The sequence below is a fragment of the Ixodes scapularis genome, unplaced genomic scaffold (genome assembly GCF_016920785.2).
Source record: "Ixodes scapularis isolate PalLabHiFi unplaced genomic scaffold, ASM1692078v2 PGA_scaffold0__279_contigs__length_252992795, whole genome shotgun sequence".
Taxonomy (NCBI): Eukaryota; Metazoa; Arthropoda; class Arachnida; order Ixodida; family Ixodidae; genus Ixodes; species Ixodes scapularis.
In genome coordinates this window covers 189657658-189684670 of record NW_024609835.1, presented here as the reverse complement: position 1 = coordinate 189684670, position 27013 = coordinate 189657658, and the positions used below count along the sequence as shown (strand labels likewise).

Genomic DNA, 27013 nt, shown 5'->3' with positions numbered 1-27013 from the left:
TTTTTTTTTTATTTGACATGGGAGGGGTTTTTGGCGTCACCAGTCTTTGTGGACTTCCCAGCGTCAGTTGAAACCGTTGTCTCGGATTTCTCGTTCCACCTGGTGTCTCAGTGTGCCGGTGGTAGCATTTTCCCCGAGAGCGCGAAAAGCGCGATTATCCTACGTTCTTTTCGAACTCGAGAAGTGCATACTGTTAGGGGAAGGTTTTTTTTTTTTTTTTAATATTTATTTAGATAATACTAGAGTATATTTCCTAATTGAATTGAGAGGGTAAAATATGGAAAATATCACAAACGTAATGTACAGAAAATATACATGGCTATACCGTCTAAGTTGAAGGAAGATGAAAATGTAAGAAAATCTGTAATAAGGCAGTTCACAATAAAAAAAGTGAAAGCGGTTTACAACTCCCTGTAGCAACGAATTAGAGCGCAGCTCTTGAGGAGGAGGAGGGAAGAGTATTGAGGGTCACGTGTTCTTGGGGGGGGGGGTCACGTGGCGTCGGGGAGAGGGTCACGTGACCTGGGAAGGGATCGCATGACGTTGGGGAGTCACGTGACCTTGGTGAGGTCCCGTGACCTCGGGGTAGGGGGGGGGGGTCATGTAGGGGGTCACGCCACCCCCCCCCCTCGAGGTCACGTAGCCTCCATGTCATCTTGGGGAGCGGGGTCACGTGATCCCACATAGAAATTTCCCCTCTAGATTTAGCGGGGAAGTTTTTGCGCTCGACTTAGCAGCAAAAATTTTCCGCTAGACTTAGCGGGGAATTTTTCTCTAGATTTATCGGGGAAATTTTTCCCCTAGATTTAGCGGGGCATTTTTCCGCTAGATTTAGCAGGGAAATATTTACGCTAGATATAGCGGGGAAATGTTTCCACTAGATTCAGCGGGGCAACGTTTCTGCTAAATTTAGCGGGATAATTTCCCCATAATGCACCACGGGGTTACGCCGACGGCGACGCCCACGCCAATGGTGACGGCGACGGCGACGCCGCTCAAGCCGGAAACGGGCACCTCAGAGCTGCGCTCTTATATATAGGAAATTATGTCCACCATAATTCAGTACAAGCTAGCGTCAAACATATAAAAACATATTATATAAACAGATAGAGTATTTCGAGTACCTCAATGTGTTTGAGGGGTAGTATAAACGCGATAAATAAAAAAAAAAAAAATGAAGGCGCTCCGGGGGGCAGCAAAACCGTCAAGGCCTTGAACGAAGTAAGTTCCAGTGACGGTTTCGAGGCATAATAAGTGCCACTCATTACTACTTTAAGAAAAAAATTTAACTAAACAAAACGGTCATTTATGCGGCACAACATGCGCGTCGGTTTACTCAACTGAGCGGATAGAAATGTATTCTCCCTAGTAACAATAGAGTTACTAGGGACGAACTATAGAGTTCGTCCCACAACGCGCAGGGCTTAGCCTGACTCGCCTTTACGAACTAAGGAAATGCTCCCACTCTTCTTCCAGTTAATTTGACTAAATATTTCACTTTTGTAATTGCTCTTTTCCTTCTTGGTACTTCATCACTAATCAATTGTGTCACCACGCCCCCAACTCGCCCCTCCCTCAGTAAACAAAAATGAAAACAGAAACACGGCCACAAATGAAAGTTGATTCATAATATTAGTATTTATTTTGCCATTGAATATCCTTAACCGGGATCAAGGTGTTGCGCAAATCTGCCTTCTATGTAACACCGAGACAAACAGAAAAAGCCTCAGATGTAGTGCTTTGCATTTTTCTAATATAACACTAAATCTTTGGCCGAGTATATATAACAATAATAACAACGACCACAACAACAAACTAGTGGCCTGCGTGAGTCTCGTCCGGCAAATTTATACTTGTTCTGCTTAGTTCCCCGAGAGATTCGACGTCGACAATGACAGTGACGGGGAAGGCGATTGTAACGGGGACGGAAACAGGCGTTTATTTCATATCGTGGCCAGGAACGAAAAATAGGAGCGACACTTGTTGGCTCGTTTGCCGCCTGACATTCGCCCGGGGACGGTAAGAGGCAGGGAAGAGCGAACGGGTAGAAAATTCATCCTGTCTACCAACCAGTGTTGCGGAATGGGCACCCCCATTCCATTCCAATTCCATTCCGGGAAATTAGAGTTTTCGTTAATTCCATTCCTTTCAACTCCGAAGAATGGGGGCACGTGGCCTATTCCCACTCCTGGAATGGCTGAATCGTTCCTTTCCATTCCTCTAATTCCTAAACTTAAAAATGGGCTCTTGACCGCTGCATTACGTTGCAGGGCTGGGCAGAAATATTCAAAAATGTATTTGGAAACACAAGTATTGGGATAGATGAAAAAAGTTGCTAAGATACTGATACTCAAGTCTCAAATATGTCGGTAAAAATCTATCGGGATACGTATCGGAAATACACTTTAAAAAGAGGCAAATTGTCTTTGGAAATACAAATACAAGAATATATTTAAGGGAGGGAACAAATAAAAATACTGATAACGCAATACATTTTTCGAATTTCTTTGAGACGCCAACTGAAATGAGGCTTTAAGTTTGAAGTGGAAGTTTCTTTTTTTTTGGCCCCGAAATTACTTTCCCGCCACTTTTCCTTGAAGGTAGTGGTTCCGGACGAAGAGTCCTCAATGGGCTTAAAAAACGTTCCATCAAGGATTGACCGCAGTCCCTTCCCTGGTATCCTGTCTGACTGACCAGTGATGCGAAAAGACTTTAACCTCTAAATAAATTCCGTCAAAAGATCACCACTTCCCTGTCCAATAAGGGCGCCCCTGTCAGGACTGATCACATGACGTCACGGTGGGATGAACTAGTATTCTTGAATCTGTAGGTGTTGCCTCGAACATGAAACTTTACCACGCTGCTGTATGAAAGCACAGTACGTACTTTCGTTGTAGGTGACCTCGTTGAAGACCATGCAGGCAGTTGCATTTGGAATTTTCGAGAAAAGTGTACCACCTGGAGCATCCTAAAGCACATGTCTCATCTTCTGTTACGGTTGAAAAATCGAAACGGTGGAATCCCTGTTGCGACGGTCCTTCCTGCCGACTCTCCGCCTTCAACGCATGAATGGCAGTCTTCAAGTTTCGCCTAGCATCATTCAAACAGACCTCGTGAATTGCAACCTCAGATGGCGGCACTGGTGCGAGCTCTCCGAGAAACAGCGCGCTCGAGACGAGTCGCAGGTGTATGAAGTCTGGGTTCGCACAGCGAGGCCACGTCTGGACTTCTTCTTGGGTATCGGATCACCAGAACAGCGGGTCACGTTCATGTCGGCGATGACGTACCCTTGAGCCGTGGAATATCACAGGCGCAGACGCATGCGGGTATCTGTTGAACTTCACTGGCAAAAGGTGCACCCGCCGCCCCCCCCCCCCCCCCCCCCCCCCTCCGCCCTCTGTTCGTTGCTTTGACGCTTGTTTTTTGTATTGCCTTTTTTTGTGTATAAGTCTGTTAGGGCCTTACGCGGGTTTGCAGTTTCCCGCTCCTTTTATTTCTGAACAACCGACTCTCTCACTGGCTCGGCATAGCTGAAAAAAAAAAAATTGAAAAAATATAAAGAACTCGGCCCATTCGATTCCGGGCAAAAGGCCATCTAATTCCATTCCCATTCCATTCCTCTGAACGTTGCCGCCTTTCCATTCCCATTCCATTCCGGGGTCGCGAAAATGCGGAATGATTCCGGAATCATTCCAACCCCGGAGTGCAGACTCCGCAACACTGCTCCCAACCACCTTTTCCCGCCAGTTGTCTTTGTGTACCCGATTGATTATTGCGGCAACAACGGCTGGACGAAGGAACTGCTCACCGTATGAGCTTGGGGGATCGGGTTGTTTGCTTCTATCCGGCTTCGGTTGTTCCTCCCATTTATTTAGAACACCCAACTTTCAAAGAATTCTAGCCGCTAGGAAAAGTGTACCGAGTATTTTCTGATTATTAAGTTAGTGGTTTTTGTGAAGTAGGGCAGGTTTGTACCGGAAAACGTGATGCCATTAAAGATGCCTCCCTTTTGTGAACACCAACAGTCATTGTGGTGCATTCAGGGAGGATAGCAGAAGCGGTTGACTGACCGACACCGTAATTCTCGTTTGCGTGTCCCGACGGCTATTGTTCGCCGGCGATATTCCTGCTTAGTCCCCAGTGTTTATTTTATATGCCAAGCTGCTGAATTAGTCTTCTCGCCCATGCAATTTTTTCCCACTAATCCGTTAACTTCGTGGTTCTTTTTTTTTTGGAAAGTCGCACGAAATTTCATTTAGTTTAGAACAAAATAAAGATATATAAGTATTCATCAACATGAAACGCGCAGGGCCCTACAACGCCAACGCTTAAAGCGCGATCCAAACCAACGCTTCTTTTTGCGCCTGTAGGTCGTGCGGCTGCGGATATGACGTATTTTCGTGACGTCGCGCCGCTTCTTCGCTCCTTCCGGGCGCGCACAAGAAAGTTGGTTGATTTCAACTTCTTTCTCAACGCGCACAAAAACGCGCGGTGACGTAGTAGGGCGCTCCTGTGTCCCGGCCAATCGGTGGAGGGCAAGCTAGTTCCGGCTCCGCGTTTCTCGCCGTCTGGCTGCCCTCTCCTCCCCCCCCCCCCCCTTTTATTCTCTTCCAACATGACAACGCGATCTCTCTCTCTCTCTTTCTCTCGCCGTCTGGCGCAGTTGCACTTTGGCTTTGCTTGTGCGCTCGTGCCGAAGTTTCGCCCGTCCAAACCAAAGCGCACGGTTCTGACTCAGAAAGCGCGCCCGGAAACAGCAAAAACGCCACGAAATGCGTCACATCCGCAGCCGCACGACCTACAGGCGCAAAAAGAAGCGTTGGTTTGGATCGCGCTTAACGTCTGGGTAGTGAGCGGGCACGGCCAAAGTAAAATATAAATTTGGCATGTGGTGGATCAGAAAGCAAGAAGATGCCCCGCCTTGAATTCGCTCTGGTGTCTCCGCTGCAGAAGTGAAAAATATTGTGACGGGTGATGACCAAAATAACAAGAATTAAACAGGAAGGTATAAACGTTTAATGGGGCGAACTTGTGCCCAAAAGAAAAGTAAAGCAACAGAGTGTCGCGGGGGTCAAAGTTGGCGTAGAAACAAGATCGATTGCTGGCGAAGAACTAACTACGGATTGCCACGCAGCGTCCCTTATGTACATGCGCGGGCTTCCGGAACAATCGGCGTAGAAGGTTATGTGCATAAAACATCCGGACCTCGAATGCACAACAATTTTCTCGAGTTTATTAGAGCCCGAAATTTACAGAAAAAGCAAAAAAAGGGCGTCTGCTGCCAGGCAGCGAACCTCGAGCCCTTTGCGTAGGAGTCAAGTACGGTAAAGATACGCCCACCTGGGGGTTTGGTCACAGACCCGCGTGGCATGGCTGCCCTTTATAAAGAGCATCGTCTCACTTTAACGCGCGAGAAAACCAAATAGAGCAGAACAATCAAAGGAATGGAAAAATACGCAGGTTGGTAAAATCAGTCATGTCAAGCGCAGTATGGGATCACAGTAAACAGTTTTATCGTGCGGTGTATGGCTTGAGGCGCACGACGTGGACGACTTCGGGTCGTGATGGGCGACGTGATGATGTTCTTGTCCCGTCGAGCATCACCTTGATGTGAAGATTCCAGAGTCAACGGAGTACCTTGTAGGTTCGATGTAGCGCTTAGAAGTTTCTCGCTTAGACCACGTCTTATTGGGGTCCAGACCCACACACGGTCCACGGTGTTGAACCGAACGACGATACGACGAAAATTGTACGGAGTAGCGTCGGCACGCTGTTAATCTTGAATCTGGAGTCGGGTGAGCTTTGCGAACTTCGGCTAGTAGAGCAAATACCCGGGCATGGTGGCTCCCATCGCGTCGAGCATGGTCGCTACTTTCCGGCCATTCACCAGCTGAAACCGTTTTCCTCCTGTGGCTTCTTGCACCGCCATGTTGGAAGCAAACGTGACATAAGGTAACATCTCTTCGAATGTCTTGTGCTCTACACCGACATACATGAATATTATGTCGCCGATAGTTTTCTTTAGCCCTTTTGTTAGTCATTTGTCAGCGGACGGTACGTAGTTGTTCGACGGTGGTTGGTGCTACTGGCACTAAAGATTTCTTCCGTCAGCTGGGCCGTGAATGATGATCAACGGTCTGTAGTAAGGACTTCTGGGGAGCCGTGCCGGAGAACGATGGAATTCATGAAAAACTTGGCGACTTCAGCAGTCGTACATCATGAAATGCTTTCGCCCCGGCGTACCGCGTCACATAATCGGTCTCGACGATTATCCATCGGTTTCCATGCGTCGATGGTGGAAACGGCCCCAGTGAACCCATTACGATTTGGCGGTGCAATAGGCTGAAGAAGTTCTGTCATTCTCGACTGTGGTCTCTTCTGTCGCTGACACTCGTGGCAAGATCAGGTGTAGTGATAGACTGTCTTCGCAAGCCTGGGCCAGTAGTTCTCGCGCATCCTGGCAAGAGTGTTGCTGTAGCTAAGGTTTCCCGCCGTCGGGAAACCATGGGAAGCTTGAAATATCTCCGCAGTGACTGGTATAGATCACCAACAGCCACGCCCTGTGGTTGTCGCTAAATTCCTTCTTGTAGAAACACCTTGACGGATGGAAAAGTTTCACATTGTTTATATGAAAACGCATGGAAATGCACTTTCTTGTCCTTTGCGGTTGTCGTTGAGTCCTTCCAGTTTAGAATTATCTCTTTGCAGTTCTTCCATGTAACTGAAGACACTTTACATCACTGTGCTTTCGTTTGGACTTGCACACCACAGTCAGGTCAAACTTTAGCACTCCTCGACTCTACCGGCCGAGGCCTCCTCAGGGGTCCTTTAGGTTCGCGAGCCAGCATAGCGAGAGGTGGTCCGTAATCACTCGGAACGTACTTCCATACAAGTACGGACTAAACTTGGTGATGGCCCAGGTGATGGCAAGCCATTCCTTCTCTTTCGTAGAGTGATTACCCTCCACCTTGGACAGTGTACGGCTTGGAAGGGCGATTACCCGCTCTGCTCCCTCGTGTATTTAAAACAGCACCGTCCCAAGCGCCGCGGTTTTGTGTCTGTGCGAATCTCTGTTTGTACATGCTGGTCGAAATGGAAAAGTACGAGAGCCGTTTGAAGTCTTCGTTTAACCTTCTCAAACACCCGCCGGTGCTCTTATATCAACTGAAACTTTACGGCGTCTTTTGTAAAGTGTGTGAGTGGCGCAAAAGCTTCGCAAATTTTTGAACGAAACACTTCTATTAGGAACAGAGGCCTAAAAATCACTTACCGCCATTTTGTCCGACGGCGGAGAAAATGCCGCTACGGCGCCCGTCATCTCGGGGTATACTCGCTGCTCAAGACGTGGTCTAAAGACCTCAGCTCCCAATAAGCGGACCGACAATTCGTTGGCTAGAAAGTTAGTCAAGCGGCCTTGCTGGCTTGAAGTACCGCAGGGAGTCGCCGTAGATGCTCTCCGAATTCGCTGGAAAATATGGCAATGCCATCCAGGAGTACCAGACAGCTCTGATATTTTAAGTCTCCTAGTACGGTGTCCATGACACACTGGAAAGTCGCCGGCGCAGTACATATCCCCAAAGGGCATCATTTTAAATTTGTACAGTTCGTCGGGCTTAACAAAGGCAGTTTTCTCCCGCTCCAGTTCGTCAACTTCGATCTGCCAGTATCTACATTTTAAGCCCATCGACGTGAGTTATTGGGTGGGACAAAGACGGTCTAGAGTATAGTCTATGCGGGTGAGCAGTTAGACACCTTGTTTTGGTCAAAGCATTCAGGCGACGATAGTCAACACAAAAGTCCTAAGCGTTCCCAGGATTCAACAACAGTTGAATTTCATGGTCTGCATGAGTGCTGGATGATGTCATCATCGAGCATTTCCTTAACTTGTTCTTAATTGACTTACCACTCTCTCAAAGACTCGTTATGATGACTGGTGCACTGGGTCAAAGTCGTCGTTGGTAACACGTCATGTTTCACCAATGGTGTTTGGCGAACTTTCGACGACGTGGTATAACTCTCACTTTATTCAGCTAGGAGATCACCCATTTGACGGCGCTTTGGAGCTGGGAGCTCAGCGCCGATGTCGACCTGCGGCGGCGACGTGCCCTTGTGCTGTGATGACGAGGTTTGCTCATAGATTTATCGGTTATCATATGGCTGGCGCTTGAAGCTTGTCGACGCGGCCCACGGTAGTACACTTCGTCAGCTGCTGCGGTTTCTCTCGAAAGTTCGTCACGAGAACAGTTGTACGTCCTTCTTGAAGACCCGTTACGGATCGTGCGACGCCAATTCCTTTTTCAATGAGCTGTTGTACGCTGACTTCTAGAAGAGCTTCAAGGCACATGGCTGCGTTGCTTATGACTGCTATGAAAACAGTCGAACGCTGCGGCATGTGCACATGGTTGGCATTAACCCGGATCGCTGCTTACGTCGTGTCGGGATCCACCGGCAGCAAAACAGGCTTTCGCAGCGTCAACTGGTTTGACCCGAGGTGGATGATGGCGCCATATTCCCCGATAGAGCCGATTCTGAGAATAATGTCCCTCGCAGAGTCTTACAAAACGACGAAGTTCACGGGGCACGTCTCATCGGGGATTTCGACGCGAGCAGCACATCTCCGAACTGGTGTAATGAGGTGCCCTTCCGCGGTTTTTGTTTGAGATCCATGCTACGGCGTCGTCAGTTTTTGCAGGCAGCGAGAGAGCCTCTCACTCACAACTGAGTAGTCTGCTCCGGTGTCCACAAGTGCTAATGCGTTGTCGCTGTATATAACAAATGTTTAGGTTGTTGGGAACTGTTGCAGGAGCGTTAAAGCGCTGAGTGGCGTCGCAAAAGTGGGAGCACTCCGGCGTTCTCGGAGGCTCTTTACTGCTGTCGACTCCGGCGGCGCAACCTCCAGGCGTTGCCGTACTTAGTTTTCCCCACGAGATAGAATGGACAAGCTATCATGGGGCGACCGGCGGAAAAGCGATGTGTTACGTCAGGGCAATAGAGAAAGGGAACCCCGTGGTCCTGCCGGCGCTATTGACGGAGGGCGACGGAGGTATTCCTCGATGTCGTCAGGGCGTAAACCGTACCTTGGCCGGGGGTCGTTCGCCGTAAACCCTTGTGGGCTCACTTGCGGTATGGGCACCTCCGGTAGAGGTGGTCAGCCTCACCGCAGTGGTAGCACTGCGGTCGTCGGTTAGCAGTGCGTCAGACGTCGTTCTTACTTGGCACTGCTTTTTGGGGGCGGCTGTACTGGGTCCGGCATTCCCGGCGTCGGCAATACGGAGGCGTTTGAAACTCTCGACTATGTGGGGACGCGCATTGGCGGGCAGAAGGGAGCGGATGGTGCGTCATTGAAGCGCTGGTTACCACCGGTTCTTCGAGTTCAGCGACGTCGACAGGAGTCTCAGGTTGAAAGGTTCGCTACTTTTTTTATTGACGAGCTCTATGAGCAAGAGCGCACCTGGTCGAACTGCTGCCGGCACCAGATTCCCAAGCTCCTTACGGTCAATGTCTGTGATGATCTCACGGATCGCAGAGAGGTCAGAGCTATCTGAACCGATACTGCAGTTCGACGGTGCAATCACGGTGGCCCCAATAAAGCGCTGGTCATGGTTTACCCACAGGAAGAGCGCCCTTTCAAGGTTAGTTGCCTCTGAGACGTAGCTTTCGACTGAAAAGGTAGGATTGCAAACTGGGCCGCCGAAAATGTCATTCCTGACGCCTCGCATGAGCACTCGCCACTTCTTTACATCGGTGACCTGCGGATAGACGTAGACAAACAGGCGGAGGACATCTTCAGCGAAGCTGGTGACACTTTCCTTAGGGACCTGGTTCCTCCCTCGAAGTAGGTCTTCGGCCCGCTCCCGTCGGGGCTGAGTGACAAATGTTTTTTTCAGCAGGTTCTTACAAACACCCCACCTGGTCAAGGCGACTTCGTGATTTTGGAACCATTGCGTTGAAGCTCCTTCAATCGAGAAGTAGAGGCTCTGAAGTTGTTGCTCATCAGTCCATCCGTGGAGGCAAGCAACCCGAAAGTACTGCTAGAGCCAGTCTTCTAGTTCCTCCTAGATTTCACCGCAGAATGGCGTTGGCAGACAGGGAACTAGAGGCATAGGAACACTTAGGACGACGCTCTGGAGTGTTTTTCGTCTGCTTGGCTGTGGAGCTCATCGTAGGCTTCGATGGCTTCTTTGTCTTTTCCGGCAGTTGTCCGAACTCAGGGTGTTGACCTCGGAGACGCTGGCTTGCCCGGGGCTCTGTCTTTTCTGCAAATGGTCGACTTGAAGCGTGACTTGCCGAACGGGCACTCGTAGAGGGACGGTTAAGAAACATAGGGTGCGTACTCTGCATCGCTACTAGAATGTCATGGCTGGTGACCAAAATAACAATATATAAACAGAAATAAATAAACGTTTAAGAAGGATCACTTGCGGCCAAAAAAAATGAAACAGACGATAAAAACAAAGCGTTGCGGCGTCGAATATGGCGTAGGGGCAGGATCGTGCGCTGGTGAAGAACTGACTGCGGATCACCACATGGGCTTTCGGAACAATTGGTGTAGAAGGCTTTTTGCGTAGAACATTTGGACCTCGAATAAGCAACAATGTGTTCGAATTTACTAGAACGCGACATTTGCAAAAATAACAAAAAGGCGCGTCCGCTCCAAAGCATCGAACCTCGAGCCTTTTTTTTTAGGAGCCAAAGACGATAATCATTCGGCCACGGGTGGGTTTGGTCACAGATGCGCTTGGCAATATATGGTAGAGTACCGCGCCCACACTGCGGTTTGAAAACACACCAGACAGTACTGATTATTCCTCCGCTTACAGTCACAAGCTCATCGATTAGCTCTCTCTCACTGATATGTTATAATAAACGAATAATCAATCTTTTTTTTAATGATTGCGTAGGACTGCGTTTTGTATTGCATCAAAAAACCCTAAACAATTTTGCAGCCTACCGTAAGAGATCGTGAAACGATTTTGTGAATGCTATTTTGCGAATGGCTTAGTGTGTAGGAAGTAGCGAGAAGTAAAAAATAACGTGTCTGCTTGATTTACTACGTCCTACACTCGTGCATAAATCTGAGTGCTACGCAGTCAACTCTTTGTTTCAGGCGGAAAAAGGATATTGGATATATTGTTGTTGTACATGGATAGGGTGTCCTAGAAATAAAATATTCGAAAGCGCCCTAGGCTCGCTCTATGTCGAAACCGCCGCCCGGTAGAACAAGGAGCTTGGGTAAATAATTATTAGCGATGGCATTATCTGTCATCAGCACGTTACTAAATCTATCATACATTCTCCAACTTCGCCAGCTTTGAGAATCTATTGAGAAAAGCGCAATGGGTTCAGATATAACATAAAAATATATAATATAAAGATTCTAATATTCGCGAGCCTTTAAATTTTTGCGAATTTCAAGACTTGTGAAATTCGGAAATTGTAGTGGGAGCAAACATTTTTTTTATTTTCTGTAAAGGCTAATTAGAGACATCAGAATTCGCGAAATTTAATGATTCCTAATATAACCCGGCTGCTGAATCCGCAATAAATCAAGGCCGAAAACTAAATGGTTTTACAGTATATTTATTGCTTTGTCCAGGATTCATCAAAGTAAATCAATTAAAATCACTTAGAAAAGCAGTAAAAATATCCCTTGCGTCTTCGAAAATGACGCCAAGACGGTAATCGCTCTTGAGTTAGTGCTGCAGTCGAAAGCATGAGTCAGATTAACTTGCCATTGAGGCTGACGCTGTGACCCTCGTCTGTTGAACTTTTACTGATAATCGGGACTGTGCGAATTTCGTTGTACATAGTACCAAAGAAGCTGTATAATTTCAATATTTTACACCGCAGCATATCTGAGCTTTTTCTCCAGCAGTTTAGTTTGCGCACTAGGACCTTTCACATAAATTATTTGACGTTTAGAAAAAAAAAAGAATATTAAATATTGTCGCGGATGAAAGAGGCTCGACGAGCGTAAACTTAAAATGAAGATTTAATCGCCGAACTTGCGCCAGAAACAAAACAAAGAAGGAGCGCCGGGAAGGCAGCAGCGAGCGGCGACGGCCGCAGCTGCGAGCGACAATGCGTCGGCATGACAGCTCGTCAGCCCGAGAGTGAATAAGTCGGCAAGACTGTCCTCGGTTTCTTATCTACCATTTTTGGTATCCAAGAAAGATCAGACGAAAAATCACAATAATGAATGATACATATCCAGTGCAATTCTGAGTGGAGTTTGTGGATGATGAGACAGGGTGATGCTTGCCAGCCATCAAAGAGGCGACATATTTCCAACTTGCAGATTAGCAATTTAACTGGAACGGTGCGAGTTTTGTACTCTGCCTCAATTTAAGATTGACCTTAGAGGACGCGACGATCCAGCGCAAACGATCCTGCGCCGACAGTATGTCAGGTGACCGTTCTTTTCGGCACGGTGACGCGTGGAGCGAGATGTAACATGACGCTCTCCAAGTATAGCTTCTAGCATCAGCTGGTTCATCTTTAGGTGAAGCGGACTGTAGCCTGGAGCCTTTACCTGCACCAGCAGTAGTTATTACACGAACGGACAACGATGTTCGCTCTAAATACAGCATGGTGTCAGTTAGCAGTCATACTGCACTGCCCATATCGGTAATATACTGCGGATAGGTATGTTGGACATCCGGATGACTGACAAACATTACGCTGTCCAAATCATCCGCATAGCCCAAAGTTTTCTGCCAGTTGAGCCCACGCTGCGTATGTGCACCTGGTAAACAAGTGACCCACTTACTGGTCGTTGGTTTCTAAATTCAAGAAAAAACCTCCGTCCCCGCGACCGTACCGCGCGCACAACTCTTGATAAATTTCGCCCTTTGTCAAGCAAACCCGAGGCCACTATCCTCTTCTCCCATATCAAGTTTGTTTGTTGCTTTGTTTTTATTTGCGGGATCTCACCCCGTTGTACTGCGGTGACCGTCACGCTCCTCCTTGCCAGCTGGAAGTCTTCATTCATGGGGTTTTTGTCTTTCTTTGTTATATCTTCCCCTTCCCGTTTCCCACTTTCTTCGAAGCGTTCGCCCCCCCTTCCCATCCTCTTCCGGTGATATTACAGGAATTCAAGAGGTCCATCGAGAATCAATGTCCAGTAATGGATATCTTGACGTGTAGGAACTCCTTATTCGGCACGGACGAGTCAGAAGATCCAATGTGGATTAAGAGGCGCAAAGCTTCAAGAGACTCAACGTGTCAAACGATTCATGGCGAATCACGAAGTCTAACGCGTAAAGAGGTCCAACGAGTCGGAAGGTGCAATTATGAATCTTTTGACGCGTTGGATCTCTTGACTCAATCGACCTCTTTACTCATAATAATCTTTTTTTTTTTTTTTTTGTGAAAGGAAAAACAAGCAATATATTAAAATATAATAGTGTTATATCTACTACTAAACCTAATGCTAGGTGGTGTAGCTCGGCCTAGTTCGCTCCTATACACTTTTATCGCGCGATTGAACAGCACTTACACGGTCTTGTCCTTCCAACAGGCGCTGATGAACCATGGTTGCGCCAACATACATTCCTTAACGCTTCTTCTTTCTTCTCATCATCTTCGTGCTCCTGGCGTCATTCTGTTTTTATTCATGTCAATCTTATTACGAGTTTTTGCTTTTTGTTGTTTAGCTCTAGACGTTTTTCTCGTCTTACAAGGTAAAAAGAGACAAACACCCCGCACAGACTCGCAATCGCTTCGGCGTGAGAGCCATTTTACTGCCGAAAGGTGACTGCATTAGCTCTTCCCTCATTACGAACACGGCCCCCGTACAGCGGCCGTGTCGTTATGCCTTGCTCCTCATGAGATGGGCCCCATCGCCACAATGCTCTTTTCCAGGCCATTTGCCGCCACGTCCCCCGTAATGCCCGTTCTCCCCGCAGAACTGCCTTGCCTTCCGCGGTCTGCAGAAGCGCCGCCGTTTTCATGACCTGACACAAAAGAAGGCACTAAAAACGGGGCAGCAGGATCTGAGTTACGATTATGGCGCCTCAGACACTTCCATTTTTTTTTTCTTTATAGCTTTTTTTCTTTATTTTGGATGATTTCTTGGTGATGCTAGGGAACAAATTCTTCCAACAGCAGACACTCCAAAGGATGCGTTCCTCTCCCCTATCTCTCAAGGTGTGGCTTTTCTTGAGTTGCCTGAGGAGATGTTTACCTGGCGCGTTCCTCTTTTCTTATAAGACCGGTTTCCTGATCAATGCGGGTAGCTCTCCAGGCGGATAGCTCACCCGTAATAGGGATTCTGTTGTCTCGTAACAGTCTTCGTGTGGAGAAAGTACATAGCGTTCCAGCACATTTTACTTTGCGGAATCTTTGTCTGGTGCTTACTTTAATTCCCGATTAACATATCCTTAGCCATGAAAAACTTTAGATGCCTGTTTTCATCTACACGAATGCGGTTAATTTTATTTACGCCTGAATCGTCTTCGAAATTTCGAAGCGAGGACGGACTTACAGCAGCCTTTTGGATGCAACATTATGCATGTTTAGTTTCTAGCCCTTATGGAAACCCCAGAAAACCTGGAGATTCCTCCGGCGGGTGAGTTAAGCGCCGAGAGAACTACCCTCATCGGTTAGCAAACTCGCCAGGGTGCCTTGTAGTAACTCGCTCAGGGGGCCTCCCATTGAAAGTTTAGAAAAGCGCGTGTTCCATGTCGGCGATTTGGTCGCTTTTGTCTAAGAGCACCAACGCGATAAAATATCCATCGAGTCAAAAGGTCAGATATAAATGTCTTGACATGTTTGACCTTCTGACTCGCCAGGCACGAGTCAAAGATCTAATGTGGGTCAGTCAATATTACCGCATCTCCACGTGGTAAATGATGTTGATTGGGGCGAAGCTCGGATGGTGCTGATGATACTGATTTTGGTCATTGGTAGTGATGATGGTGCGATTTTCATTTATGCCAGTAGAAGAATGTGTGGTTTTCTTCTTTTTCTTTTTGTAAGAAGACAGATGGGATGGCAACTCAGAGCCCCCTACTCTTTTTTTTCTTCTTTTTCTTGATACTGATTTTGGTCATAGGCAGAGTGTCGAACCGAAATTTTTATCGGTTCGGTTCCGGTTCGGGTTCACGGCTTTCGGTTCGGTTCCGGTTCAGTTCCGGGGAGCAAAAAATAACGGTTCAAACCGGTTCGAACCGGTTTGAACCGGATTGAACCGCTAAATCAAAAATATATTTTCCGCGTTCTTCTATCAATAGACAATATTTACGCAGTGAAACGATCAACTATATAGTTTCTTCGGTTGTCCGTGCAATTTACTTTTGTTTTTAGGTACCAAAATATGAAATTCAGTTATTTAATTTTGACGCAAAAGTAGAAGAAAATCTACATTAGCGTACATAAAGTCGTGTTCATACGACTCAACATCCTTTTGTTTACCAGTAACATATATTTTACCTGAATCAAAATGTTTAAGTACAAGAACGAATGGTTGACCTTGTTGGTACATACCTGTAAACCGATCAGCTTGAAATTAAAGGCCCGTTCACACTCTTGCGACCGAGTACGACTGAGAGAGACAAGATCTCTTACTACTTCTTAAATGTTTTTAGAATGAGGGAACACACTGACATTGTGGCGCCATCTATGCGGTGACCCTGGAACTGCATTACACAAGAGCGAAGGTTTTGCGGGATTTTCCAGGTCAAATGTGCGTAATACCCATAGAAAGGCTCGTTTATCGCATTGTCAAAAGTTTTTCGAGCCAAGAAAGAAAGGATAATGCTCGATAACTAAAAAAAAATATGCCGGACCGCCGAGTTTACACTGCTTCCCAATAGATGGCGCCAGTGTGTTTTCTGGTTTAACAAGTTTTAAGGAACCCAGGTTTAAGAGGTCGCAAGCAGTCGCAAGAGTGTGAACGGGCCTTTAGAACTATACTGTATTTTCTTGTCCTTCCTTCGTGTTTAAGTAAAATTCTTAAGTTCAATCTGATTTATTTACACGGTATAACATATTGTCGCGAAGTGTGGTAGGTCGCCTAAAGTACCCGTGATTGGTACAACTAGGGTGCCTTCATGTGCGCTTCGCATAGGGTGATGCCAACTGCCTGTTTCGCTTGCCCACACCCTCGTCCACCGCCATTTTGTTCCTCTCATTGTTTTCCCTAGCGCCGGAAAGTAGCCTTTGTGTCCATCGGTAATCCCATCCGAGGGGGAAAATGCTAATCCTCCCTCCATGGGTTCAACAACGCTGCTCCGAACTTCTGAGACAAGGTGCTTGTTTTCCCGGAGGGTTATAAGCCCCACGGATTATCGCTGAGGAACAAAATGGCTGCTGGTTTGTCGGCGAGTGGTATTACAAAGGAAGGCATCACCTTAGCAAAGCGCACATAAAGGCTCCCTAGGTACAACTTTGTGTCGCAGTATTAAAAGTGAAACCGTGATCGTGTCTTTGAACCAAGAGAATTAAATACATCGCATAAAATTAAAAATTAGCACCTCGTGGCCATACATATTACGAGATATGGTTTACGAAATAAGCTTTACACTATATACGTATAAGATGACGACACAACTAAGCTAAAAGCAATGAAATTTTCAAAATGTCACAAAAGTTTTAGAATAATTCCTTTCAGACTATTTTTTATAGAAACACCGAGCGGCAATCAAAATGCTTGGTGTTCTAACCAAACATTGTTTACACTCAGCACCGCATGCATACGACTAGTCATGCATTAAGGAGTGATCGCAATTGTTCACTCTAATCTTTACGCACCTTCGCACATAGGTCGAATCTGGCCCGAAATAGCGCTTGTCAAAGTGAACATTTTCTTATAGTACAGGAGAAGCTGGCATGCCTGGCTGTTGAGGTTTGTTCTTGACAAGATGCCGATCAATTTAATTTGCAAATGAGCATCACCCTTGCTAATTGATGACTAACGCGATAGCGTTAAGGAGCTCATGTCGCAGAAAGCCCGATGTCGGTGGCGTGACTAGAAAAATTTGATTGGTCGATAAGGTGATGACGTCAGAGCTACATGCCCTCGCGCAAAAATTTCAAACAACCCACAATGCTCATGTGAAACGTGATATCACGCGTGGAATGAGAGCGATTAAAACATGACATGTAATGAGAATTAAAGGTCACCATATGTCTCACGTGATATCACTTCCTAAAGTAATTCCTTTGCCTTAAAAAGAAATTAAAAATTTTAGGCGGGATTTGAACCCACGACCTTTCGGTTGCGAGTCAGACGCTTTTGACTAGGCCCGCGAGGCACGCTTTCGTGGCAAATGAGAATGCAATGCAAACGAGGCCCGCTAAGGCTATCGAGTTCCACTTTTAAAGGCGAAGCTTAAGCGTCCTCCAAGATTATTTTTTGTTAAGTTAAACGCAGCAGTATTTCACGTTCTACACGACATGGCAGCTAGTTAATTGGACACTTTCTGACGGTTTGTGTGCGTAATCGTCATAGTTCCGCCGCGCGCCCTTGTTTACTTTGTTTTTGTCCAGCCCACAGGCACATAAAAGTAATGTTCCCCACATAAAAGAGGAAATAAGAGACTTCTATATGTTTGAGAAGTTATATGTGTGAGGAACGCATAGTTGTTTAAATTAGGTTCAAAATCAGGAATGTGTGTAAGGCTGTCCCATATCACTTCCAACGTGCCTGTCGAGGACAAAAACGCCGGAAAAGATTGGCAGAACTTTTCTCAGAAAATTTGGGGTGCATTGGTTTAGGGTGGTCGGCCACTTATTTATGTTGTCAAATATTCAGTAAGTAATTAAATATATGTTTTTAACTAACAATAAATTTTACTTTATAAAGTTCACATCCAAGCTTGAGACCGACGCGGAAGGACAATACTTGAAAGTTGAAACTACGCGAGCTGTGGAGTCTGCGTAAACTTGTCTTTCTGTTTGCGAATCGGCAGTGTGAGATATCGGGTTGCAGAGTACGCCATAAAGGTCTCTGTGCTTACATGATAGATTGGAAGTCAAATACATAAAATGTTCAAAAAAGATAGAGAATTAATGTTATTTTTCTAAATATACCCTTACAGAACACCTCACCTCGAAAAGAGATGCGTAAAGATGCACGCAATGAAATTTATAATTTTACATAAATAGGGCATGGACAGGCAAAGATTTTAAAATCTTAGTATAAATCACATTTCATCACCTTCCATGAGATCGAAAATCCGCGAAATACTGACTCGGGAGGCTCATTTTATATTCGGTTTTACCCGCACTTGTTTTGGGCCCTCACTTTAGAACCCTATGCTTGAATAGTCATGCGCTCTAACATTTCTCTAGGCGGCCATATATCATCGCGAGACTGTTTTAAAAACTGCACAACTTTACAATTAGGACATTTATTAGTAGTGTTGCAAACATCACATTTCACCAGAGAACTGAACTGTTTAACATGGTATGCACGTGACGTCATCACACAATAGGCTGGTGGTCATTGTGATTTCTTCTTGCTGAGAAAATCCAATTCGATGGTGCAAAATGCACGCTGCAGGATTTTGAAGCTCAGTGAAAGCCAAGTATTTTAAAGGCACGTATCACTACTGTTCTTAGTGCATCGTCGTGAGGAACGGCGCGAGCGTCTAGAACGACAAAAATGTGCTTTTTGCCAAGAGCGTTTTTGCACACAAAGTAGTTTCCATGGTTACGATTTTCGGTCTGCGCCAAAGACGCGGGGAAGAGGAATCTTTACAACACAGTGGGTTTTAAAAATTAACCTCCCTCACCCCCCCCCCCACACATACACGCACGCACACACACAAACTTCTTTTTAGAGCGGAGCTGTTAGGGGCCAGTTTAGCCAGTATCGTGCCCGTCAGCAAACAAATGATGACACTAAACTCTGGACAGCTACTGTCCAGAGTTTAGTGTCATCTATAAGTGACGACGGGAACCACACAACCGGCTTGCTGGTTGCTTGGTTACCACCGTCACGCATAGATGGTAGCAACCTCTACAGCCTTTCCACTCTGGCTTGTCAAATTGCGGCCGGCCATTACTTCATTTACACCATAGTACAGCTTCGCTGGTCTTCCTTCTTCATCAAAGTGGAAAGGCTGAAAGTATTCCTGAGAAATTGCCTCCTCCGTTCATGTGTGCTAATTCGACAATTTTAGTTGTTACTTGTTAAGAGCAACCCTTCACTGCTTTTAGTTTTCACCCCGTGAAGTTTAAAGGGTTCATAAGACGATATCGGGTTGGAATGTTCATGATTTTTCCGAGGCGTACTGGTCCTAGTTTGGCCCAAGTATACTCGCACAGGCCGCCACTGATTCAGAAGCTTCTTTGTCGCGGTGAAATCGCGAGGCTAAAATCAGACTATTTCTTTTAATCTTGCGTTCGCAAAGATCGATGACGTAATTGTGGGACCACGCCCACCCGCCTGACGACAGTCGAGCGCGGCTCATGGATTGGACAGGAGAACTGCGTAAGCAGCGTACATCGGCTCGTAAGAATCAATGCCTCGGCGGACACTTGGGTAGTGGCTCGTGTCCAACCACTGCGGTGATGAAAATAGCCGAACTCTAACAATGCCTGGAGCTCCAGCACGCATTTTCTTCCTTTCAATCCCCAGCGCGGGGGTATGATTAACCTTGGCGGCATAAGACAGGCACCAGGCCACGTGGCCGCTTCTGGCTCCGAGTTGAGGGAATGAACGATGCTCATATTTCTCTCATTTTTCGGCGACTGCCATTCCCCAGAAAAAAGAGCGAAGCCAAGTTCAATCAGTTATTAATGTTAGGGAGTGATCCTGAGTAGAATTTAGAGATGTATAGAAATCTTTTTTTAAGCTTCTTTAAGCAGAATACAGAGGGGGTCGAAATTTTGGCAATAACTTGAGAACCACGCTCGTGTGAGACTTACAGCGACTGCCAACGTTCGGCTGTCCCTCTGAGGTCACTAAATTTCTTTTGGGGGTATTCCTTCCGCACACGCATGTAGTTCTATGTAATGTCATGTTAATAAGTCGCATTTATTCATTTCAATACCTCTATTCTCGAAGACATCTTTCGGTGCAGTTCAGCAACAAGAAACACATTTTTGGGTGCCTCAACGATGTAAAATTAGTCTTGCAACATTTTTTTGTACTTTCAATAAATACTGTTAAGAAGTAACCACTGACGTTGAGAGCTTGCGAAAACATCCATTAGTTTTCCCCTCCGCGCAATAGCAGATGCCAAAAAATTAAAGGAAAGAGACAGCTTTCGATAACCTCCTCAACTCGCCATTTGAACAAGCAACTACGTGATCTGACACTAATTATATACCGTCAGTGTTCATCATAATGATGCCCTAGGCGGCTATGGTTTGGAAAGCAAAGGCTTGGGCTGAGCTTCAGACATTGTTAGAGTTGGGCTATTAATTATCATATTTATTTGACATGAGCCGTTACCCGAATATTTGCCGATGCTGATTGTCATGAACCCGAGCACTCGACTAGGGTTATGAAAATCGTTTACGTCATGATGTCACGTGACTCTCGGTGAGAAATCGTGATGTCATGTTACGTCATGCTGTTAACAAGGCTAATACATCTAGTGACTTCCTCAAATTAAATCGAGTTGACGCAGTGAGTCACGTGACGTCACGAGGTCACGTGACAATATTTGAAAATATGTATTGACACCATGACGTCACGTCATGGTGTAAATACATATGGTTAATGGTCCAGACACATGGTTCATCATAGCGCCAATACGAAAGCACCACGAGAACCCACAATTTACCCTACGTTGCAATTCTGTATAAGACAATTTCATCAATAGAAATACAGCCGCCAATTTTTATTCTCATATGTTCATTTTGTGATACTAACAAAACATAAAAAAATAAATTACCTTGAACCGTTTTGAACCGGTTACCGTTATATTTTTTTGTGGTTCCGTACCGGTTCAGTTCCAAGATGGCGCCGAAGCTTTCGGTTCGGTTCAGTTCTGGTTCGGCTAAAAATAACGGTTCTGTTCCGGCTTTCGGTTCGGTTTGGTTCCGGTTCGACACCCTGGTCATAGGTAGTGCTGATGGTGCTCTTTTCATTCATGTCAGTTGAAGAATGTGTGGTTTTCTTCTTTTTCTTTTTGTAAGAAGACAGATGGGATGGCGACTAGGAACCCCCTGCTCTTTTTTTTCTTTTTTTTTTCTTGATACTGATTTTGGTCATAGGTAGTGCTGATTGCGCCGTTTTCATTCATGTCAATAGAAGAATGTGTGGTTTTCTTCTTTTTCTTTTTTTAAGAAGACAGATGGGATGGCATCTCAGAGCCCTCAATTTTTTTTTCTTCTTTTTCTTTTTTTATTTTTTTTTCATATTTTCTCTTTTTTTTTTCTGCTCTCGCTGCTGAACTCACGAGCAGGGGCACGCTTGGCGGCGGACGGACATACGGACATGGGTAGCCCCTAAGGAGCTTCGCCCCTAATATGTCTAACGCGCCAAGAGATTCACCGAGTGAGAAGATTCATGGTGAGTTAAGAAGTTCAAGGAGCCAAAATGTTCAACAAGTCAGGAGGCCCAATAATGGATATCTTAACGAGTTTGATCTCTTCACTCTCATGTGCAAAGTCAAGAGATCATATGCGGGTCAAGTGTTTCAATAACTCAAGAACTACCGTATCATATTGCGAGAGGTTCACGGAAAACCCCTCACCCATCCTCTTCTAGTCGCAGGGGAGCACATTTAAAACAAAGCAATTTTGGTTTAATAGTGGTCACTATTACGTTCTTTATTAAAAAGGTCATAAAACGATTTTCGGACTTCGGCAAAACAAGTGTGGCAGTTACTCTTTCTGAGTTGTACAATAATGCTTTATTTTGCAAGGCCAACAAAAACGTTGCGGTTTACTTGTGGTGCACAAACATGGATGAAGTATATTGCGTATAAGAGAAAAATACAAATTTTAAAGAAGAGCTGAAATCAAACACAAGCAAAAAAAAAAATCAAGGGCTAAGCAAAGGCGCGTAGTTGTTGCGTAAAATCCTGATGTGCAATAAAATATCAAAGTTATTATGATGGGCAATATTGAAATCAATTTGAACCCTAAAAAGATGTGAGACAAATGACGCAAAGGAGCGGTAATATCTTTATTTGTTCCTAATGATTACGAGTGGAACATGAAAGTCTACAGACGGCAATAGGTCTGTGGAGTTCTTCACCAAGAATAACTGTGCAGAAAACATAAAATATGGGTAGTCTCTTCTCACGGGTAGTTTATGCTATAGAAATCAGTAAAGCAATGAGTTGTAATGATAGTAACACCCCCTTCCAATATACCTATCACAGACAATATTATTCATTCGCTTCTGTACATTTTCAATCGCGATCGCTTGCAAAAAATCAGTGAATCCCAAACCACAGAGCCGAATTCCCAGGTAGCACAGTTGCTTGGTTTAGCTGGGGCCAAGGTTGGCACTTAGTTGTGATAGCTTGGCCACGACTGTTCAGCCATTTACGTCTGTATGCAAGCCTGGCGTTTCACAGTCTTTCCTTGCCCCAGAAAGCCACAGAACTGCCAGGGAACGTCTTCCCTTGTTGACCAATAAATTTCCTTGGTCATTGATGGCGGTTCGCAGGAATTCCCTGGTCCGCTCAACACAAGCACCAGCCAATATTCGGGCATGTTGCCAGATTGAAGATAGGGTGAGCCAAGGAATGTCAGGGAATTGCCGCTATGCAATGTTCTGTGGCTAAAGCTCGTATTTTATCGGACCCAGAATGCCCGCTGAAAACCACTGTTACTCTATAGTTCGTTTGACTTTTTCCATATTTCTTTTTTTAAATTCGTATGAGCGTTCTCTTAACATATTTTTGGCGCTTTGTTGCACGAGTCCTCGCACTAGAAGGCGACATTTGAGTGCAAGAAGTCTGTTTTAGCTAGAGACATAAAAAAAAAAAAAACTCGCTTTCCCCATTGAAAAAAAAAAAAAATCTATTTGAAAAGAGTTTGGATACGAACGGGCCAAACCCGAATTTAACTGGTTGTAGTGGAATTGTACCGGACAAATCGGAAATCAAACTGTCGAAATTTGTCTAACTCCACCTTTATAACTTTCCCGCTTTTTACCGCGGCCTTTATCCACCCTGTCTTGCACCGAGAAGCCGCTTCCAGCGCAAGTGTCCGAGGCAGGGAGCCTCCCACGTGATGCTGGAAAAGCGCTGGCAACATCCGGCACCCGCAGGTGCAATGCGCCGGTGACTCAGACGCCTGGAATGCGCCAGTGCCCCGGGACCGGAGATGATGCAGTGTCCCCGCGCGCAGCGCGGATGCCTTGAAAGGGGAGAGCTGTTCACTTACCTGGACAGGTACGTGCGTGGACAGCGGGCGCGTCCCTCGCGCCCGCTCGAAGCACCAGTTTTGAGACGGCAGCAACGCAATTCCGAAAACCAAAATAAAGAAAAAGAAAGAAAACCGGATTTGGCGTTAGTGTGGCGAGTGGCGCGAACTACGGTCTGTGTTCGCGCTGCTCTTTTGCTTGGGGAGGTTACAAGTTGCTGTGTTTGAATAAGGTAGTTTGCCTGTTCGTTGAGTGCTGCCTCTGGCGGTGGTTCCTGTGGCTGATGACGACCTCCGCCTGAGTTCCACTCGCTCGTGGGCGAAATGGCTGCATCTCAGAACGGCGTGTTCGGAATTTGCTCCGTCCTCATTGCAGCGCGGGCAATGGCTGTCTCTCTCTCCACGCCAGCGAGCCAGGTAAGCAGGCTCGACCATTTGGATTGGTTTCCATGATCAGGATCATGGGAAACTGAACTTATCTGCAACCCAATTTGGAACAGCCATGCTAGTAATAGAGCCGTCAGTGTATACATTCAGCTTCAGAGATCCTCTACACAGTGGTTAACCACTGTGGTAGAGGATCTTGCAGTTGTTACCCCTTTCTTGCCTTTTTAGTCTGTCGTCCGCTATTCAACTCGCAATTGTGAGTTGCATAGCGGACGACAGACTGGGGAGGCAGGAAGGGGGTGACAACAGCAGGATCTTCTCATTCCTAGGAGTTGCTCTGCGTAAAAACTGAACCGCATGTAAGCGATTAAGCGAGCGAAGAGAATCGGCGTCGAGCGGCGGAGATTTCCCACGGTCGCTTGCCGTCCCCCTCGGTTTTTAGATTTCTAGAAATCGTCGCTCATCACCTTAAACGCTTGCTCCACTCACTTTCATGCGGTTTGCCGCGTCACGCGAGCGACCGAACGACAGTGAAGCGGATCGTCGCCGCTTGTCTTTTCGCTCGTCAAATCGCTTACATGCGGTTTATTCTTAATTGCCGCGAGACTGGCACCGCATGTACGATTGGCACACTCTTCCATATTCCCTCTCATACTGTTTATGATAGTGCATATTTTTATTCGTGGCATTAGTTACCCACCGTTTTAGAACAGACGGGTGCAAATAAATTTGCCGTGGTTCTAATTACTGATGTTTATTCTTATTTCAGATGCCTTGGGGTGCTATGTAAGCCACCACAGGAACCCCGACACTCCAGAAGATGTGGAGAATCTCGCAAACCAGCTGGGACACATGAATACTATCATGCCATTTGTTTTGCATTGTACATATGTTTTTATGTTTAGTTTTGCGGTCTGCAGTATCTATTTTTTTGTGGAAATAAATTGAACTTTATTAATTTGCGAAGTGTGTTGTCAATATGACCAGTTAAACTGGTTTAACTGCACGGTGAATTTCTATAGTCTAGCCAAGCTTGGCTAACCACCCGGCCACTAACCTGGCCCATGCTGTATATACAATAAAGAGCCAAGCTTGGGGTACCACTGAGCTTCCCGCCTGGCCCATGCCATAATTCCAGTGGTGAGGCAGTCCATGGCTACACAGGGAACTGCCGGTGGTCGCCAGACTGGCATACCAGGATGGGGCTGCCTAGCGCCATGGTGCAAAGCAATCTAGGCCCATTAAAACTTCCCCGTTTACCCAGTCTGGCTCAAGCTTGAGCCGGTCGTAATGTGCTGCTTGGGTTCTTACTGTGACCTAACCAAAAACTTATACAAATCCAGCGAACATGATAGTGCAGAAAATTGGCAACATAACTATGAAATCATACCTAATACTCTTAGCTCTTCCTTGACGGTTGCCACAATATGATTATAAAAAGAAAGTGCGGTGTCAATTCAGACGCCACATCTCTGATAAATGATACGGGGCAAACTGGGGCGCCACCAACAATGTACGCAAAAAAAATTCTCTCACGCTTTCTAGATAGCAGAATAGATATCGTTTTTGTGGGTTCAGTTGCATACAGTTTTCCGCACAGAATTAAAAAAAAGGATCTTCATCATCTTGAAGACTCAAACAATCAGACACTGACTGGACTCTTATGAAAAGCGTAACGTCATCAAAAGAGAAGGATGTTGACATCCTTAACTACAAAAAAAATGTCATTTATAAACAAAAGAGATAACATAGGTCCTGAAATTAAGCCCTGTGGCGTACTGGAACACGAAATAATTTCATCGGAGTAGCTACCGGAAACATAAGCGGCATTGCAGCGATGACCGAGATAGTTTGAAAACCGCGCGCATAGGTGCGGGCTGAAAGCATGCAGGGCAAGCTTGTGTAACAATTATGTGTGATCAACCCAGTAGAAGGCTTTTGCCATGTCTAAGAGAATCGCGTTAACCTGACCTCTTCCGGAAACTACTGAAGCGCATTAATTCAAGAATAAGAATAAATTTGATTTTACGGGAGCTGCACTTAAACAAAAACGTCCTGTAAATCAGGTATATATCTGTTCAAATAAAAGAAAATTCGCTTATGCACTACCTTTTCGAAAGCCTTCGTGAAGCCGCATAACAACGAAAAATAACGGTAATTATTAACTAAAATAGAATCACCGGCTTTAAAAAGAGGACCAACTACTGATTATTTCCAGAGCACAGGAAAGATAGCCTGAGTTAGTGACAAGTTAAGAATATGTTTTAACAAAGGTACAGAAAGAGAGCAGCAACCTTTAAAAATAAAACTAGGTATGCTATGAATAACGCTAGATAATTTATGTTTCAGTTTACTTAAGATTTCTAAAATGTCGTCATCGTCAACCGTAAAGCTAGGCAGAAGGTCCCAAGACTGGATACCGACGTCACTTAAAGCGCCACTTTGTTGTTCCGGCGCCTAACAAGAACTAAAATATTAGCAAAACATTTGGCAATTTCTTCTGGTTAACAGTGATAACCAACATCATCACGAAGAGAAATAATTGGCCGATTTTCCCGCAAGCGTTGTTTACTGAAGAGCTAGAAGTTCTTGGGATTTTCTGTCGGACAATGTTAAATGCCGTTTAAGTGCAAGCTATTAACTTGTTCGTAAAGTATTTTGACCAGAGTGCGATATATATTGAACTTTCGATACCATACATGCCATCCTGATTGTTTAAGCATGCGATAATAGCGTAGTTTCATTCGGGCTGCCATTTTAAATCTCTTGAAAAGCAGCTCGGATAATGAGGGGAGCGTGCCACTTGTTTGGGAATAAATTTCTTGAGTGCGCCTTTGACAGATGAGGTCATTTTATTGGTAGCCGAGTCAACTTTTTTTTCTTGAAAGACATCCAACCAGTCATATCGCTCCTTGGTACAGTCCAAGATGACTCCAACGAGAATGTGAGTATTCAACCGAAGTATTGTTTACGCGTTGCCTGCACGATATGCAGAATTTCGTGAAAAAAGGAGGATGCTAAGTATTAAAAACCACTAAAACGTTTAAAGTGGGGGATGCAATCTCAAGCGGGGCGTTCAATAAACATATGACAAGTAAATTCCCGCAAGAATTCAAACGTGCCTTGCATTAAAAAAAAATCCAGAAAGTTTAAAATGAAAGCAGTCAGTAACCCTTTTTTGAAGTCACGCTCGCCGTAAAAGAAACGGTACCCGCTGCCCAGTCAATTCTTGGCAAGTTAAAGTCCTCATATATCTGTATGCGATATCTACTAAACTCTAACGTTTTATGAAGTGACTCAAACTGTTCAATGAACGCCGCATCATCATACATAGGGAGGAAATACTAAT

General features: G+C 45.6%; 1 pseudogene; it reads right to left on the bottom strand.

Moving 5' to 3' along the window:
* Positions 1-27013, bottom strand: part of LOC115318763 — a 62725-nt pseudogene that overhangs the window by 30718 nt on the left and 4994 nt on the right.